A 14120-nucleotide genomic window follows, 5' to 3' on the forward strand; every position below is an offset into this window, starting at 1 on the left:
TCCGAATTCAATGAACAAACATTCCAATCACTTTGAAGTAATTTTCTATTCATCCATTGGGACTGGGAGGGTAAATTTTCATTTTTGAATGTCAACGGCCATATCACGTAGAACGCACCTGGTCTCGTCAGCTCCCAGAAGTTAAGTTACGTCGAGTCCCGTTAGTACTTGGAAGGGTGACCGCTTGGGAATACGGAATGTCGTTGGCGATGAATAGTTTGTTTTCAATAACAAATTTCTTGAAATTTTTTTTCAATCACAATGGTTACCAGTCCAAATTCGTAGATCAAACATTTCAATGACACAGGGATAGGTTCAATTCATCTATAGGAATGATTCTGGATGAATTCCATTGAGAGTTTTTCAAAGTTTATCGCGTTTTTTTATTCGCGATGGTTACCAGTCCAAATTCTTTGAACAAACATTTCTATCACTTTGAAGTGATTTTCTATTCATCCATTGGGACTGGGAGGGTAAATTTTCATTTTTGAATGTAAACGGCCATATCACATAGAACGCACCTGGTCTCGTCAGCTCCCAGAAGTTAAGTTACGTCGAGTCCCGTTAGCACTTGGAAGGGTGACCGCTTGGGAATACGGAATGTCGTTGGCGATGAATAGTTTGTTTTCAATAACAAATTTCTTGAAATTTTTTTTTCAATCACGATGGTTACCAGTCCAAATTCGTCGATCAAAAATTTCAATGACACAGGGATAGGTTCAATTCATCTATAGGAATGATTCTGGATGAATTCCATTGAGAGTTTTTCAAAGTTTATCGCGTTTTTTTATTCGCGATGGTTACCAGTCCGAATTCAATGAACAAACATTTCAATCACTTTGAAGTGATTTTCTATTCATCCATTGGGACTGGGAGGGTAAATTTTCATTTTTGAATGTCAACGGCCATATCACGTAGAACGCACCTGGTCTCGTCAGCTCCCAGAAGTTAAGTTACGTCGAGTCCCGTTAGCACTTGGAAGGGTGACCGCTTGGGAATACGGAATGTCGTTGGCGATGAATAGTTTGTTTTCAATAACAAATTTCTTGAAATTTTTTTTCAATCACGATGGTTACCAGTCCAAATTCGTAGATCAAAAATTTCAATGACACAGGGATGGGTTCAATTCATCTATAGGAATGATTCTGGATGAATTCCATTGAGAGTTTTTCAAAGTTTATCGCGTTTTTTTAATCGCGATGATTCCCAGTCCGAATTCAATGAACAAACATTCCAATCACTTTGAAGTAATTTTCTATTCATCCATTGGGACTGGGAGGGTAAATTTTCATTTTTGAATGTCAACGGCCATATCACGTAGAACGCACCTGGTCTCGTCAGCTCCCAGAAGTTAAGTTACGTCGAGTCCCGTTAGTACTTGGAAGGATGACCGCTTGGGAATACGGAATGTCGTTGGCGATGAATAGTTTGTTTTCAATAACAAATTTCTTGAAATTTTTTTTCAATCACAATGGTTACAAGTCCAAATTCGTAGATCAAAAATTTCAATGACACAGGGATAGGTTCAATTCATCTATAGGAATGATTCTGGATGAATTCCATTGAGAGTTTTTCAAAGTTTATCGCGTTTTTTTAATCGCGATGATTCCCAGTCCGAATTCAATGAACAAACATTCCAATCACTTTGAAGTAATTTTCTATTCATCCATTGGGACTGGGAGGGTAAATTTTCATTTTTGAATGTCAACGGCCATATCACGTAGAACGCACCTGGTCTCGTCAGCTCCCAGAAGTTAAGTTACGTCGAGTCCCGTTAGTACTTGGAAGGGTGACCGCTTGGGAATACGGGATGTCGTTGGCGATGAATAGTTTGTTTTCAATAACAAATTTCTTGAAATTTTTTTTCAATCACGATGGTTACCAGTCCAAATTCGTCGATCAAAAATTTCAATGACACAGGGATAGGTTCAATTCATCTATAGGAATGATTCTGGATGAATTCCATTGAGAGTTTTTCAAAGTTTATCGCGTTTTTTTATTCGCGATGGTTACCAGTCCAAATTCTTTGAACAAACATTTCTATCACTTTGAAGTGATTTTCTATTCATCCATTGGGACTGGGAGGGTAAATTTTCATTTTTGAATGTCAACGGCCATATCACATAGAACGCACCTGGTCTCGTCAGCTCCCAGAAGTTAAGTTACGTCGAGTCCCGTTAGTACTTGGAAGGGTGACCGTTTGGGAATACGGAATGTCGTTGTCGATGAATAGTTTGTTTTCAATAACAAATTTCTTGAAATTTTTTTTCAATCACAATGGTTACCAGTCCAAATTCGTAGATCAAACATTTCAATGACACAGGGATAGGTTCAATTCATCTATAGGAATGATTCTGGATGAATTCCATTGAGAGTTTTTCAAAGTTTATCGCGTTTTTTTATTCGCGATGGTTACCAGTCCAAATTCTTTGAACAAACATTTCTATCACTTTGAAGTGATTTTCTATTCATCCATTGGGACTGGGAGGGTAAATTTTCATTTTTGAATGTCAATGGCCATATCACATAGAACGCACCTGGTCTCGTCAGCTCCCAGAAGTTAAGTTACGTCGAGTCACGTTAGCACTTGGAAGGGTGACCGCTTGGGAATACGGAATGTCGTTGGCGATGAATAGTTTGTTTTCAATAACAAATTTCTTGAAATTTTTTTTTCAATCACGATGGTTACCAGTCCAAATTCGTCGATCAAAAATTTCAATGACACAGGGATAGGTTCAATTCATCTATAGGAATGATTCTGGATGAATTCCATTGAGAGTTTTTCAAAGTTTATCGCGTTTTTTTATTCGCGATGGTTACCAGTCCGAATTCAATGAACAAACATTTCTATCACTTTGAAGTGATTTTCTATTCATCCATTGGGACTGGGAGGGTAAATTTTCATTTTTGAATGTCAACGGCCATATCACGTAGAACGCACCTGGTCTCGTCAGCTCCCAGAAGTTAAGTTACGTCGAGTCCCGTTAGCACTTGGAAGGGTGACCGCTTGGGAATACGGAATGTCGTTGGCGATGAATAGTTTGTTTTCAATAACAAATTTCTTGAAATTTTTTTTCAATCACGATGGTTACCAGTCCAAATTCGTAGATCAAAAATTTCAATGACACAGGGATGGGTTCAATTCATCTATAGGAATGATTCTGGATGAATTCCATTGAGAGTTTTTCAAAGTTTATCGCGTTTTTTTAATCGCGATGATTCCCAGTCCGAATTCAATGAACAAACATTCCAATCACTTTGAAGTAATTTTCTATTCATCCATTGGGACTGGGAGGGTAAATTTTCATTTTTGAATGTCAACGGCCATATCACGTAGAACGCACCTGGTCTCGTCAGCTCCCAGAAGTTAAGTTACGTCGAGTCCCGTTAGTACTTGGAAGGGTGACCGCTTGGGAATACGGGATGTCGTTGGCGATGAATAGTTTGTTTTCAATAACAAATTTCTTGAAATTTTTTTTCAATCACGATGGTTACCAGTCCAAATTCGTCGATCAAAAATTTCAATGACACAGGGATAGGTTCAATTCATCTATAGGAATGATTCTGGATGAATTCCATTGAGAGTTTTTCAAAGTTTATCGCGTTTTTTTATTCGCGATGGTTACCAGTCCAAATTCTTTGAACAAACATTTCTATCACTTTGAAGTGATTTTCTATTCATCCATTGGGACTGGGAGGGTAAATTTTCATTTTTGAATGTCAACGGCCATATCACATAGAACGCACCTGGTCTCGTCAGCTCCCAGAAGTTAAGTTACGTCGAGTCCCGTTAGTACTTGGAAGGGTGACCGCTTGGGAATACGGAATGTCGTTGGCGATGAATAGTTTGTTTTCAATAACAAATTTCTTGAAATTTTTTTTCAATCACAATGGTTACCAGTCCAAATTCGTAGATCAAACATTTCAATGACACAGGGATAGGTTCAATTCATCTATAGGAATGATTCTGGATGAATTCCATTGAGAGTTTTTCAAAGTTTATCGCGTTTTTTTATTCGCGATGGTTACCAGTCCAAATTCTTTGAACAAATATTTCTATCACTTTGAAGTGATTTTCTATTCATCCATTGGGACTGGGAGGGTAAATTTTCATTTTTGAATGTCAACGGCCATATCACATAGAACGCACCTGGTCTCGTCAGCTCCCAGAAGTTAAGTTACGTCGAGTCCCGTTAGCACTTGGAAGGGTGACCGCTTGGGAATACGGAATGTCGTTGGCGATGAATAGTTTGTTTTCAATAACAAATTTCTTGAAATTTTTTTTTCAATCACGATGGTTACCAGTCCAAATTCGTCGATCAAAAATTTCAATGACACAGGGATAGGTTCAATTCATCTATAGGAATGATTCTGGATGAATTCCATTGAGAGTTTTTCAAAGTTTATCGCGTTTTTTTATTCGCGATGGTTACCAGTCCGAATTCAATGAACAAACATTTCAATCACTTTGAAGTGATTTTCTATTCATCCATTGGGACGGGGAGGGTAAATTTTAATTTTTGAATGTCAACGGCCATATCACGTAGAACGCACCTGGTCTCGTCAGCTCCCAGAAGTTAAGTTACGTCGAGTCCCGTTAGTACTTGGAAGGGTGACCGCTTGGGAATACGGAATGTCGTTGGCGATGAATAGTTTGTTTTCAATAACAAATTTCTTGAAATTTTTTTTCAATCACGATGGTTACCAGTCCAAATTCGTAGATCAAAAATTTCAATGACACAGGGATAGGTTCAATTCATCTATAGGAATGATTCTGGATGAATTCCATTGAGAGTTTTTCAAAGTTTATCGCGTTTTTTTATTCGCGATGGTTACCAGTCCGAATTCAATGAACAAACATTTCAATCACTTTGAAGTGATTTTCTATTCATCCATTGGGACGGGGAGGGTAAATTTTAATTTTTGAATGTCAACGGCCATATCACGTAGAACGTACCTGGTCTCGTCAGCTCCCAGAAGTTAAGTTACGTCGAGTCCCGTTAGTACTTGGAAGGGTGACCGCTTGGGAATACGGAATGTCGTTGGCGATGAATAGTTTGTTTTCAATAACAAATTTCTTGAAATTTTTTTTCAATCACAATGGTTACCAGTCCAAATTCGTAGATCAAACATTTCAATGACACAGGGATAGGTTCAATTCATCTATAGGAATGATTCTGGATGAATTCCATTGAGAGTTTTTCAAAGTTTATCGCGTTTTTTTATTCGCGATGGTTACCAGTCCAAATTCTTTGAACAAACATTTCTATCACTTTGAAGTGATTTTCTATTCATCCATTGGGAATGGGAGGGTAAATTTTCATTTTTGAATGTCAACGGCCATATCACATAGAACGCACCTGGTCTCGTCAGCTCCCAGAAGTTAAGTTACGTCGAGTCCCGTTAGCACTTGGAAGGGTGACCGCTTGGGAATACGGAATGTCGTTGGCGATGAATAGTTTGTTTTCAATAACAAATTTCTTGAAATTTTTTTTTCAATCACGATGGTTACCAGTCCAAATTCGTCGATCAAAAATTTCAATGACACAGGGATAGGTTCAATTCATCTATAGGAATGATTCTGGATGAATTCCATTGAGAGTTTTTCAAAGTTTATCGCGTTTTTTTATTCGCGATGGTTACCAGTCCGAATTCAATGAACAAACATTTCAATCACTTTGAAGTGATTTTCTATTCATCCATTGGGACTGGGAGGGTAAATTTTCATTTTTGAATGTCAACGGCCATATCACGTAGAACGCACCTGGTCTCGTCAGCTCCCAGAAGTTAAGTTACGTCGAGTCCCGTTAGTACTTGGAAGGATGACCGCTTGGGAATACGGAATGTCGTTGGCGATGAATAGTTTGTTTTCAATAACAAATTTCTTGAAATTTTTTTTCAATCACAATGGTTACCAGTCCAAATTCGTAGATCAAAAATTTCAATGACACAGGGATAGGTTCAATTCATCTATAGGAATGATTCTGGATGAATTCCATTGAGAGTTTTTCAAAGTTTATCGCGTTTTTTTATTCGCGATGGTTACCAGTCCGAATTCAATGAACAAACATTTCAATCACTTTGAAGTGATTTTCTATTCATCCATTGGGACGGGGAGGGTAAATTTTAATTTTTGAATGTCAACGGCCATATCACGTAGAACGCACCTGGTCTCGTCAGCTCCCAGAAGTTAAGTTACGTCGAGTCCCGTTAGTACTTGGAAGGGTGACCGCTTGGGAATACGGAATGTCGTTGGCGATGAATAGTTTGTTTTCAATAACAAATTTCTTGAAATTTTTTTTCAATCACGATGGTTACCAGTCCAAATTCGTAGATCAAAAATTTCAATGACACAGGGATAGGTTCAATTCATCTATAGGAATGATTCTGGATGAATTCCATTGAGAGTTTTTCAAAGTTTATCGCGTTTTTTTATTCGCGATGGTTACCAGTCCGAATTCAATGAACAAACATTTCAATCACTTTGAAGTGATTTTCTATTCATCCATTGGGACGGGGAGGGTAAATTTTAATTTTTGAATGTCAACGGCCATATCACGTAGAACGCACCTGGTCTCGTCAGCTCCCAGAAGTTAAGTTACGTCGAGTCCCGTTAGTACTTGGAAGGGTGACCGCTTGGGAATACGGAATGTCGTTGGCGATGAATGGTTTGTTTTCAATAACAAATTTCTTGAAATTTTTTTTCAATCACGATGGTTACCAGTCCAAATTCGTCGATCAAAAATTTCAATGACACAGGGATAGGTTCAATTCATCTATAGGAATGATTCTGGATGAATTCCATTGAGAGTTTTTCAAAGTTTATCCTGTTTTTTTATTCGCGATGGTTACCAGTCCGAATTCAATGAACAAACATTTCAATCACTTTGAAGTGATTTTCTATTCATCCATTGGGACTGAGAGGGTAAATTTTCATTTTTGAATGTCAACGGCCATATCACGTAGAACGCACCTGGTCTCGTCAGCTCCCAGAAGTTAAGTTACGTCGAGTCCCGTTAGTACTTGGAAGGGTGACCGCTTGGGAATACGGAATGTCGTTGGCGATGAATAGTTTGTTTTCAATAACAAATTTCTTGAAATTTTTTTTCAATCACGATGGTTACCAGTCCAAATTTGTAGATCAAAAATTTCAATGACACAGGGATAGGTTCAATTCATCTATAGGAATGATTCTGGATGAATTCCATTGAGAGTTTTTCAAAGTTTATCGCGTTTTTTTATTCGCGATGGTTACCAGTCCGAATTCAATGAACAAACATTTCAATCACTTTGAAGTGATTTTCTATTCATCCATTGGGACGGGGAGGGTAAATTTTAATTTTTGAATGTCAACGGCCATATCACGTAGAACGCACCTGGTCTCGTCAGCTCCCAGAAGTTAAGTTACGTCGAGTCCCGTTAGTACTTGGAAGGGTGACCGCTTGGGAATACGGAATGTCGTTGGCGATGAATAGTTTGTTTTCAATAACAAATTTCTTGAAATTTTTTTTCAATCACGATGGTTACCAGTCCAAATTCGTAGATCAAAAATTTCAATGACACAGGGATAGGTTCAATTCATCTATAGGAATGATTCTGGATGAATTCCATTGAGAGTTTTTCAAAGTTTATCGCGTTTTTTTATTCGCGATGGTTACCAGTCCGAATTCAATGAACAAACATTTCAATCACTTTGAAGTGATTTTCTATTCATCCATTGGGACGGGGAGGGTAAATTTTAATTTTTGAATGTCAACGGCCATATCACGTAGAACGCACCTGGTCTCGTTAGCTCCCAGAAGTTAAGTTACGTCGAGTCCCGTTAGTACTTGGAAGGGTGACCGCTTGGGAATATGGAATGTTGTTGGCGATGAATAGTTTGTTTTCAATAACAGATTTCTTGAAATTTTTTTTCAATCACGATGGTTACCAGTCCAAATTCGTAGATCAAACATTTCAATGACACAGGGATAGGTTCAATTCATCTATAGGAATGATTCTGGATGAATTCCATTGAGAGTTTTTCAAAGTTTATCGCGTTTTTTTATTCGCGATGGTTACCAGTCCGAATTCAATGAACAAACATTTCAATCACTTTGAAGTGATTTTCTATTCATCCATTGGGACTGGGAGGGTAAATTTTCATTTTTGAATGTCAACGGCCATATCACGTAGAACGCACCTGGTCTCGTCAGCTCCCAGAAGTTAAGTTACGTCGAGTCCCGTTAGTACTTGGAAGGGTGACCGCTTGGGAATATGGAATGTTGTTGGCGATGAATAGTTTGTTTTCAATAACAAATTTCTTGAAATTTTTTTTCAATCACGATGGTTACCAGTCCAAATTCGTCGATCAAAAATTTCAATGACACAGGGATAGGTTCAATTCATCTATAGGAATGATTCTGGATGAATTCCATTGAGAGTTTTTCAAAGTTTATCCTGTTTTTTTATTCGCGATGGTTACCAGTCCGAATTCAATGAACAAACATTTCAATCACTTTGAAGTGATTTTCTATTCATCCATTGGGACTGAGAGGGTAAATTTTCATTTTTGAATGTCAACGGCCATATCACGTAGAACGCACCTGGTCTCGTCAGCTCCCAGAAGTTAAGTTACGTCGAGTCCCGTTAGTACTTGGAAGGGTGACCGCTTGGGAATATGGAATGTCGTTGGCGATGAATAGTTTGTTTTCAATAACAAATTTCTTGAAATTTTTTTTCAATCACGATGGTTACCAGTCCAAATTCGTCGATCAAAAATTTCAATGACACAGGGATAGGTTCAATTCATCTATAGGAATGATTCTGGATGAATTCCATTGAGAGTTTTTCAAAGTTTATCGCGTTTTTTTATTCGCGATGGTTACCAGTCCGAATTCAATGAACAAACATTTCAATCACTTTGAAGTGATTTTCTATTCATCCATTGGGACTGGGAGGGTAAATTTTCATTTTTGAATGTCAACGGCCATATCACGTAGAACGCACCTGGTCTCGTCAGCTCCCAGAAGTTAAGTTACGTCGAGTCCCGTTAGTACTTGGAAGGGTGACCGCTTGGGAATACGGAATGTCGTTGGCGATGAATAGTTTGTTTTCAATAACAAATTTCTTGAAATTTTTTTTCAATCACGATGGTTACCAGTCCAAATTCGTAGATCAAAAATTTCAATGACACAGGGATAGGTTCAATTCATCTATAGGAATGATTCTGGATGAATTCCATTGAGAGTTTTTCAAAGTTTATCGCGTTTTTTTATTCGCGATGGTTACCAGTCCAAATTCAATGAACAAACATTTCAATCACTTTGAAGTGATTTTCTATTCATCCATTGGGACTGGGAGGGTAAATTTTCATTTTTGAATGTCAACGGCCATATCACATAGAACGCACCTGGTCTCGTCAGCTCCCAGAAGTTAAGTTACGTCGAGTCCCGTTAGCACTTGGAAGGGTGACCGCTTGGGAATACGGAATGTCGTTGGCGATGAATAGTTTGTTTTCAATAACAAATTTCTTGAAATTTTTTTTCAATCACGATGGTTACCAGTCCAAATTCGTAGATCAAAAATTTCAATGACACAGGGATAGGTTCAATTCATCTATAGGAATGATTCTGGATGAATTCCATTGAGAGTTTTTCAAAGTTTATCGCGTTTTTTTATTCGCGATGGTTACCAGTCCAAATTCAATGAACAAACATTTCAATCACTTTGAAGTGATTTTCTATTCATCCATTGGGACTGGGAGGGTAAATTTTCATTTTTGAATGTCAACGGCCATATCACGTAGAACGCACCTGGTCTCGTCAGCTCCCAGAAGTTAAGTTACGTCGAGTCCCGTTAGTACTTGGAAGGGTGACCGCTTGGGAATACGGAATGTAGTTGGCGATGAATAGTTTGTTTTCAATAACAAATTTCTTGAAATTTTTTTTCAATCACGATGGTTACCAGTCCAAATTCGTAGATCAAAAATTTCAATGACACAGGGATAGGTTCAATTCATCTATAGGAATGATTCTGGATGAATTCCATTGAGAGTTTTTCAAAGTTTATCGCGTTTGTTTATTCGCGATGGTTACCAGTCCAAATTCAATGAACAAACATTTCAATCACTTTGAAGTGATTTTCTATTCATCCATTGGGACTGGGAGGGTAAATTTTCATTTTTGAATGTCAACGGCCATATCACATAGAACGCACCTGGTCTCGTCAGCTCCCAGAAGTTAAGTTACGTCGAGTCCCGTTAGCACTTGGAAGGGTGACCGCTTGGGAATACGGAATGTCGTTGGCGATGAATAGTTTGTTTTCAATAACAAATTTCTTGAAATTTTTTTTCAATCACGATGGTTACCAGTCCAAATTCGTAGATCAAAAATTTCAATGACACAGGGATAGGTTCAATTCATCTATAGGAATGATTCTGGATGAATTCCATTGAGAGTTTTTCAAAGTTTATCGCGTTTTTTTATTCGCGATGGTTACCAGTCCAAATTCAATGAACAAACATTTCAATCACTTTGAAGTGATTTTCTATTCATCCATTGGGACTGGGAGGGTAAATTTTCATTTTTGAATGTCAACGGCCATATCACGTAGAACGCACCTGGTCTCGTCAGCTCCCAGAAGTTAAGTTACGTCGAGTCCCGTTAGTACTTGGAAGGGTGACCGCTTGGGAATACGGAATGTCGTTGGCGATGAATAGTTTGTTTTCAATAACAAATTTCTTGAAATTTTTTTTCAATCACGATGGTTACCAGTCCAAATTCGTAGATCAAAAATTTCAATGACACAGGGATAGGTTCAATTCATCTATAGGAATGATTCTGGATGAATTCCATTGAGAGTTTTTCAAAGTTTATCGCGTTTTTTTATTCGCGATGGTTACCAGTCCAAATTCAATGAACAAACATTTCAATCACTTTGAAGTGATTTTCTATTCATCCATTGGGACTGGGAGGGTAAATTTTCATTTTTGAATGTCAACGGCCATATCACGTAGAACGCACCTGGTCTCGTCAGCTCCCAGAAGTTAAGTTACGTCGAGTCCCGTTAGTACTTGGAAGGGTGACCGCTTGGGAATACGGAATGTCGTTGGCGATGAATAGTTTGTTTTCAATAACAAATTTCTTGAAATTTTTTTTCAATCACGATGGTTACCAGTCCAAATTCGTCGATCAAAAATTTCAATGACACAGGGATAGGTTCAATTCATCTATAGGAATGATTCTGGATGAATTCCATTGAGAGTTTTTCAAAGTTTATCGCGTTTTTTTATTCGCGATGGTTACCAGTCCGAATTCAATGAACAAACATTTCATTCACTTTGAAGTGATTTTCTATTCATCCATTGGGTGTGGGAGGGTAAATTTTCATTTTTGAATGTCAACGGCCATATCACGTAGAACGCACCTGGTCTCGTCAGCTCCCAGAAGTTAAGTTACGTCGAGTCCCGTTAGTACTTGGAAGGGTGACCGCTTGGGAATACGGAATGTCGTTGGCGATGAATAGTTTGTTTTCAATAACAAATTTCTTGAAATTTTTTTTCAATCACGATGGTTACCAGTCCAAATTCGTAGATCAAAAATTTCAATGACACAGGGATAGGTTCAATTCATCTATAGGAATGATTCTGGATGAATTCCATTGAGAGTTTTTCAAAGTTTATCGCGTTTTTTTATTCGCGATGGTTACCAGTCCAAATTCAATGAACAAACATTTCAATCACTTTGAAGTGATTTTCTATTCATCCATTGGGACTGGGAGGGTAAATTTTCATTTTTGAATGTCAACGGCCATATCACGTAGAACGCACCTGGTCTCGTCAGCTCCCAGAAGTTAAGTTACGTCGAGTCCCGTTAGTACTTGGAAGGGTGACCGCTTGGGAATACGGAATGTCGTTGGCGATGAATAGTTTGTTTTCAATAACAAATTTCTTGAAATTTTTTTTCAATCACGATGGTTACCAGTCCAAATTCGTCGATCAAAAATTTCAATGACACAGGGATAGGTTCAATTCATCTATAGGAATGATTCTGGATGAATTCCATTGAGAGTTTTTCAAAGTTTATCGCGTTTTTTTATTCGCGATGGTTACCAGTCCGAATTCAATGAACAAACATTTCATTCACTTTGAAGTGATTTTCTATTCATCCATTGGGTGTGGGAGGGTAAATTTTCATTTTTGAATGTCAACGGCCATATCACGTAGAACGCACCTGGTCTCGTCAGCTCCCAGAAGTTAAGTTACGTCGAGTCCCGTTAGTACTTGGAAGGGTGACCGCTTGGGAATACGGAATGTCGTTGGCGATGAATAGTTTGTTTTCAATAACAAATTTCTTGAAATTTTTTTTCAATCACGATGGTTACCAGTCCAAATTCGTAGATCAAAAATTTCAATGACACAGGGATAGGTTCAATTCATCTATAGGAATGATTCTGGATGAATTCCATTGAGAGTTTTTCAAAGTTTATCGCGTTTTTTTATTCGCGATGGTTACCAGTCCAAATTCAATGAACAAACATTTCAATCACTTTGAAGTGATTTTCTATTCATCCATTGGGACTGGGAGGGTAAATTTTCATTTTTGAATGTCAACGGCCATATCACGTAGAACGCACCTGGTCTCGTCAGCTCCCAGAAGTTAAGTTACGTCGAGTCCCGTTAGTACTTGGAAGGGTGACCGCTTGGGAATACGGAATGTCGTTGGCGATGAATAGTTTGTTTTCAATAACAAATTTCTTGAAATTTTTTTTCAATCACGATGGTTACCAGTCCAAATTCGTCGATCAAAAATTTCAATGACACAGGGATAGGTTCAATTCATCTATAGGAATGATTCTGGATGAATTCCATTGAGAGTTTTTCAAAGTTTATCGCGTTTTTTTATTCGCGATGGTTACCAGTCCGAATTCAATGAACAAACATTTCATTCACTTTGAAGTGATTTTCTATTCATCCATTGGGTGTGGGAGGGTAAATTTTCATTTTTGAATGTCAACGGCCATATCACGTAGAACGCACCTGGTCTCGTCAGCTCCCAGAAGTTAAGTTACGTCGAGTCCCGTTAGTACTTGGAAGGGTGACCGCTTGGGAATACGGAATGTCGTTGGCGATGAATAGTTTGTTTTCAATAACAAATTTCTTGAAATTTTTTTTCAATCACGATGGTTACCAGTCCAAATTCGTCGATCAAAAATTTCAATGACACAGGGATAGGTTCAATTCATCTATAGGAATGATTCTGGATGAATTCCATTGAGAGTTTTTCAAAGTTTATCGCGTTTTTTTATTCGCGATGGTTACCAGTCCGAATTCAATGAACAAACATTTCATTCACTTTGAAGTGATTTTCTATTCATCCATTGGGTGTGGGAGGGTAAATTTTCATTTTTGAATGTCAACGGCCATATCACGTAGAACGCACCTGGTCTCGTCAGCTCCCAGAAGTTAAGTTACGTCGAGTCCCGTTAGTACTTGGAAGGGTGACCGCTTGGGAATACGGAATGTCGTTGGCGATGAATAGTTTGTTTTCAATAACAAATTTCTTGAAATTTTTTTTCAATCACGATGGTTACCAGTCCAAATTCGTAGATCAAAAATTTCAATGACACAGGGATAGGTTCAATTCATCTATAGGAATGATTCTGGATGAATTCCATTGAGAGTTTTTCAAAGTTTATCGCGTTTTTTTATTCGCGATGGTTACCAGTCCAAATTCAATGAACAAACATTTCTATCACTTTTAAGTGATTTTCTATTCATCTATTGGGACTGGGAGGGTAAATTTTCATTTTTGAATGTCAACGGCCATATCACGTAGAACGCACCTGGTCTCGTCAGCTCCCAGAAGTTAAGTTACGTCGAGTCCCGTTAGTACTTGGAAGGGTGACCGCTTGGGAATATGGAATGTCGTTGGCGATGAATAGTTTGTTTTCAATAACAAATTTCTTGAAATTTTTTTTCAATCACGATGGTTACCAGTCCAAATTTGTAGATCAAAAATTTCAATGACACAGGGATAGGTTCAATTCATCTATAGGAATGATTCTGGATGAATTCCATTGAGAGTTTTTCAAAGTTTATCGCGTTTTTTTATTCGCGATGGTTACCAGTCCGAATTCAA

At 38.0% G+C, this 14120-nt stretch overlaps 35 pseudogenes; all 35 read left to right on the plus strand.

Annotated features, from left to right (window-relative positions):
- Nucleotides 1-90: 90 nt before the first annotated feature.
- LOC124345000 lies at nucleotides 91-209 on the plus strand (annotated as a pseudogene).
- A 284-nt stretch (nucleotides 210-493) lies between these two features.
- On the plus strand, nucleotides 494-612 carry LOC124346148 (annotated as a pseudogene).
- A 285-nt stretch (nucleotides 613-897) lies between these two features.
- Nucleotides 898-1016, plus strand: LOC124345862 (annotated as a pseudogene).
- A 284-nt stretch (nucleotides 1017-1300) lies between these two features.
- On the plus strand, nucleotides 1301-1419 carry LOC124345644 (annotated as a pseudogene).
- Nucleotides 1420-1703: 284 nt separating this feature from the next.
- Nucleotides 1704-1822, plus strand: LOC124346413 (annotated as a pseudogene).
- Nucleotides 1823-2106: 284 nt separating this feature from the next.
- LOC124345823 lies at nucleotides 2107-2225 on the plus strand (annotated as a pseudogene).
- A 284-nt stretch (nucleotides 2226-2509) lies between these two features.
- Nucleotides 2510-2628, plus strand: LOC124346004 (annotated as a pseudogene).
- Nucleotides 2629-2913: 285 nt separating this feature from the next.
- On the plus strand, nucleotides 2914-3032 carry LOC124345863 (annotated as a pseudogene).
- Nucleotides 3033-3316: 284 nt separating this feature from the next.
- On the plus strand, nucleotides 3317-3435 carry LOC124346414 (annotated as a pseudogene).
- Nucleotides 3436-3719: 284 nt separating this feature from the next.
- LOC124345682 lies at nucleotides 3720-3838 on the plus strand (annotated as a pseudogene).
- A 284-nt stretch (nucleotides 3839-4122) lies between these two features.
- Nucleotides 4123-4241, plus strand: LOC124345972 (annotated as a pseudogene).
- Nucleotides 4242-4526: 285 nt separating this feature from the next.
- Nucleotides 4527-4645, plus strand: LOC124345002 (annotated as a pseudogene).
- A 284-nt stretch (nucleotides 4646-4929) lies between these two features.
- On the plus strand, nucleotides 4930-5048 carry LOC124345511 (annotated as a pseudogene).
- A 284-nt stretch (nucleotides 5049-5332) lies between these two features.
- LOC124345973 lies at nucleotides 5333-5451 on the plus strand (annotated as a pseudogene).
- Nucleotides 5452-5736: 285 nt separating this feature from the next.
- Nucleotides 5737-5855, plus strand: LOC124345646 (annotated as a pseudogene).
- Nucleotides 5856-6139: 284 nt separating this feature from the next.
- Nucleotides 6140-6258, plus strand: LOC124345003 (annotated as a pseudogene).
- A 284-nt stretch (nucleotides 6259-6542) lies between these two features.
- Nucleotides 6543-6661, plus strand: LOC124345004 (annotated as a pseudogene).
- Nucleotides 6662-6945: 284 nt separating this feature from the next.
- LOC124345005 lies at nucleotides 6946-7064 on the plus strand (annotated as a pseudogene).
- A 284-nt stretch (nucleotides 7065-7348) lies between these two features.
- On the plus strand, nucleotides 7349-7467 carry LOC124345006 (annotated as a pseudogene).
- Nucleotides 7468-7751: 284 nt separating this feature from the next.
- Nucleotides 7752-7870, plus strand: LOC124345684 (annotated as a pseudogene).
- Nucleotides 7871-8154: 284 nt separating this feature from the next.
- LOC124345562 lies at nucleotides 8155-8273 on the plus strand (annotated as a pseudogene).
- Nucleotides 8274-8557: 284 nt separating this feature from the next.
- On the plus strand, nucleotides 8558-8676 carry LOC124345376 (annotated as a pseudogene).
- A 284-nt stretch (nucleotides 8677-8960) lies between these two features.
- Nucleotides 8961-9079, plus strand: LOC124345007 (annotated as a pseudogene).
- Nucleotides 9080-9363: 284 nt separating this feature from the next.
- On the plus strand, nucleotides 9364-9482 carry LOC124345975 (annotated as a pseudogene).
- Nucleotides 9483-9766: 284 nt separating this feature from the next.
- On the plus strand, nucleotides 9767-9885 carry LOC124345792 (annotated as a pseudogene).
- Nucleotides 9886-10169: 284 nt separating this feature from the next.
- Nucleotides 10170-10288, plus strand: LOC124345976 (annotated as a pseudogene).
- A 284-nt stretch (nucleotides 10289-10572) lies between these two features.
- On the plus strand, nucleotides 10573-10691 carry LOC124345008 (annotated as a pseudogene).
- A 284-nt stretch (nucleotides 10692-10975) lies between these two features.
- LOC124345009 lies at nucleotides 10976-11094 on the plus strand (annotated as a pseudogene).
- Nucleotides 11095-11378: 284 nt separating this feature from the next.
- LOC124345010 lies at nucleotides 11379-11497 on the plus strand (annotated as a pseudogene).
- Nucleotides 11498-11781: 284 nt separating this feature from the next.
- LOC124345011 lies at nucleotides 11782-11900 on the plus strand (annotated as a pseudogene).
- Nucleotides 11901-12184: 284 nt separating this feature from the next.
- Nucleotides 12185-12303, plus strand: LOC124345013 (annotated as a pseudogene).
- A 284-nt stretch (nucleotides 12304-12587) lies between these two features.
- Nucleotides 12588-12706, plus strand: LOC124345014 (annotated as a pseudogene).
- Nucleotides 12707-12990: 284 nt separating this feature from the next.
- LOC124345015 lies at nucleotides 12991-13109 on the plus strand (annotated as a pseudogene).
- A 284-nt stretch (nucleotides 13110-13393) lies between these two features.
- LOC124345016 lies at nucleotides 13394-13512 on the plus strand (annotated as a pseudogene).
- A 284-nt stretch (nucleotides 13513-13796) lies between these two features.
- Nucleotides 13797-13915, plus strand: LOC124345377 (annotated as a pseudogene).
- Nucleotides 13916-14120: the final 205 nt, after the last annotated feature.

The sequence above is a fragment of the Daphnia pulicaria genome, chromosome 6, assembly GCF_021234035.1.
Source record: "Daphnia pulicaria isolate SC F1-1A chromosome 6, SC_F0-13Bv2, whole genome shotgun sequence".
In the NCBI taxonomy this organism is placed as follows: Eukaryota; Metazoa; Arthropoda; class Branchiopoda; order Diplostraca; family Daphniidae; genus Daphnia; species Daphnia pulicaria.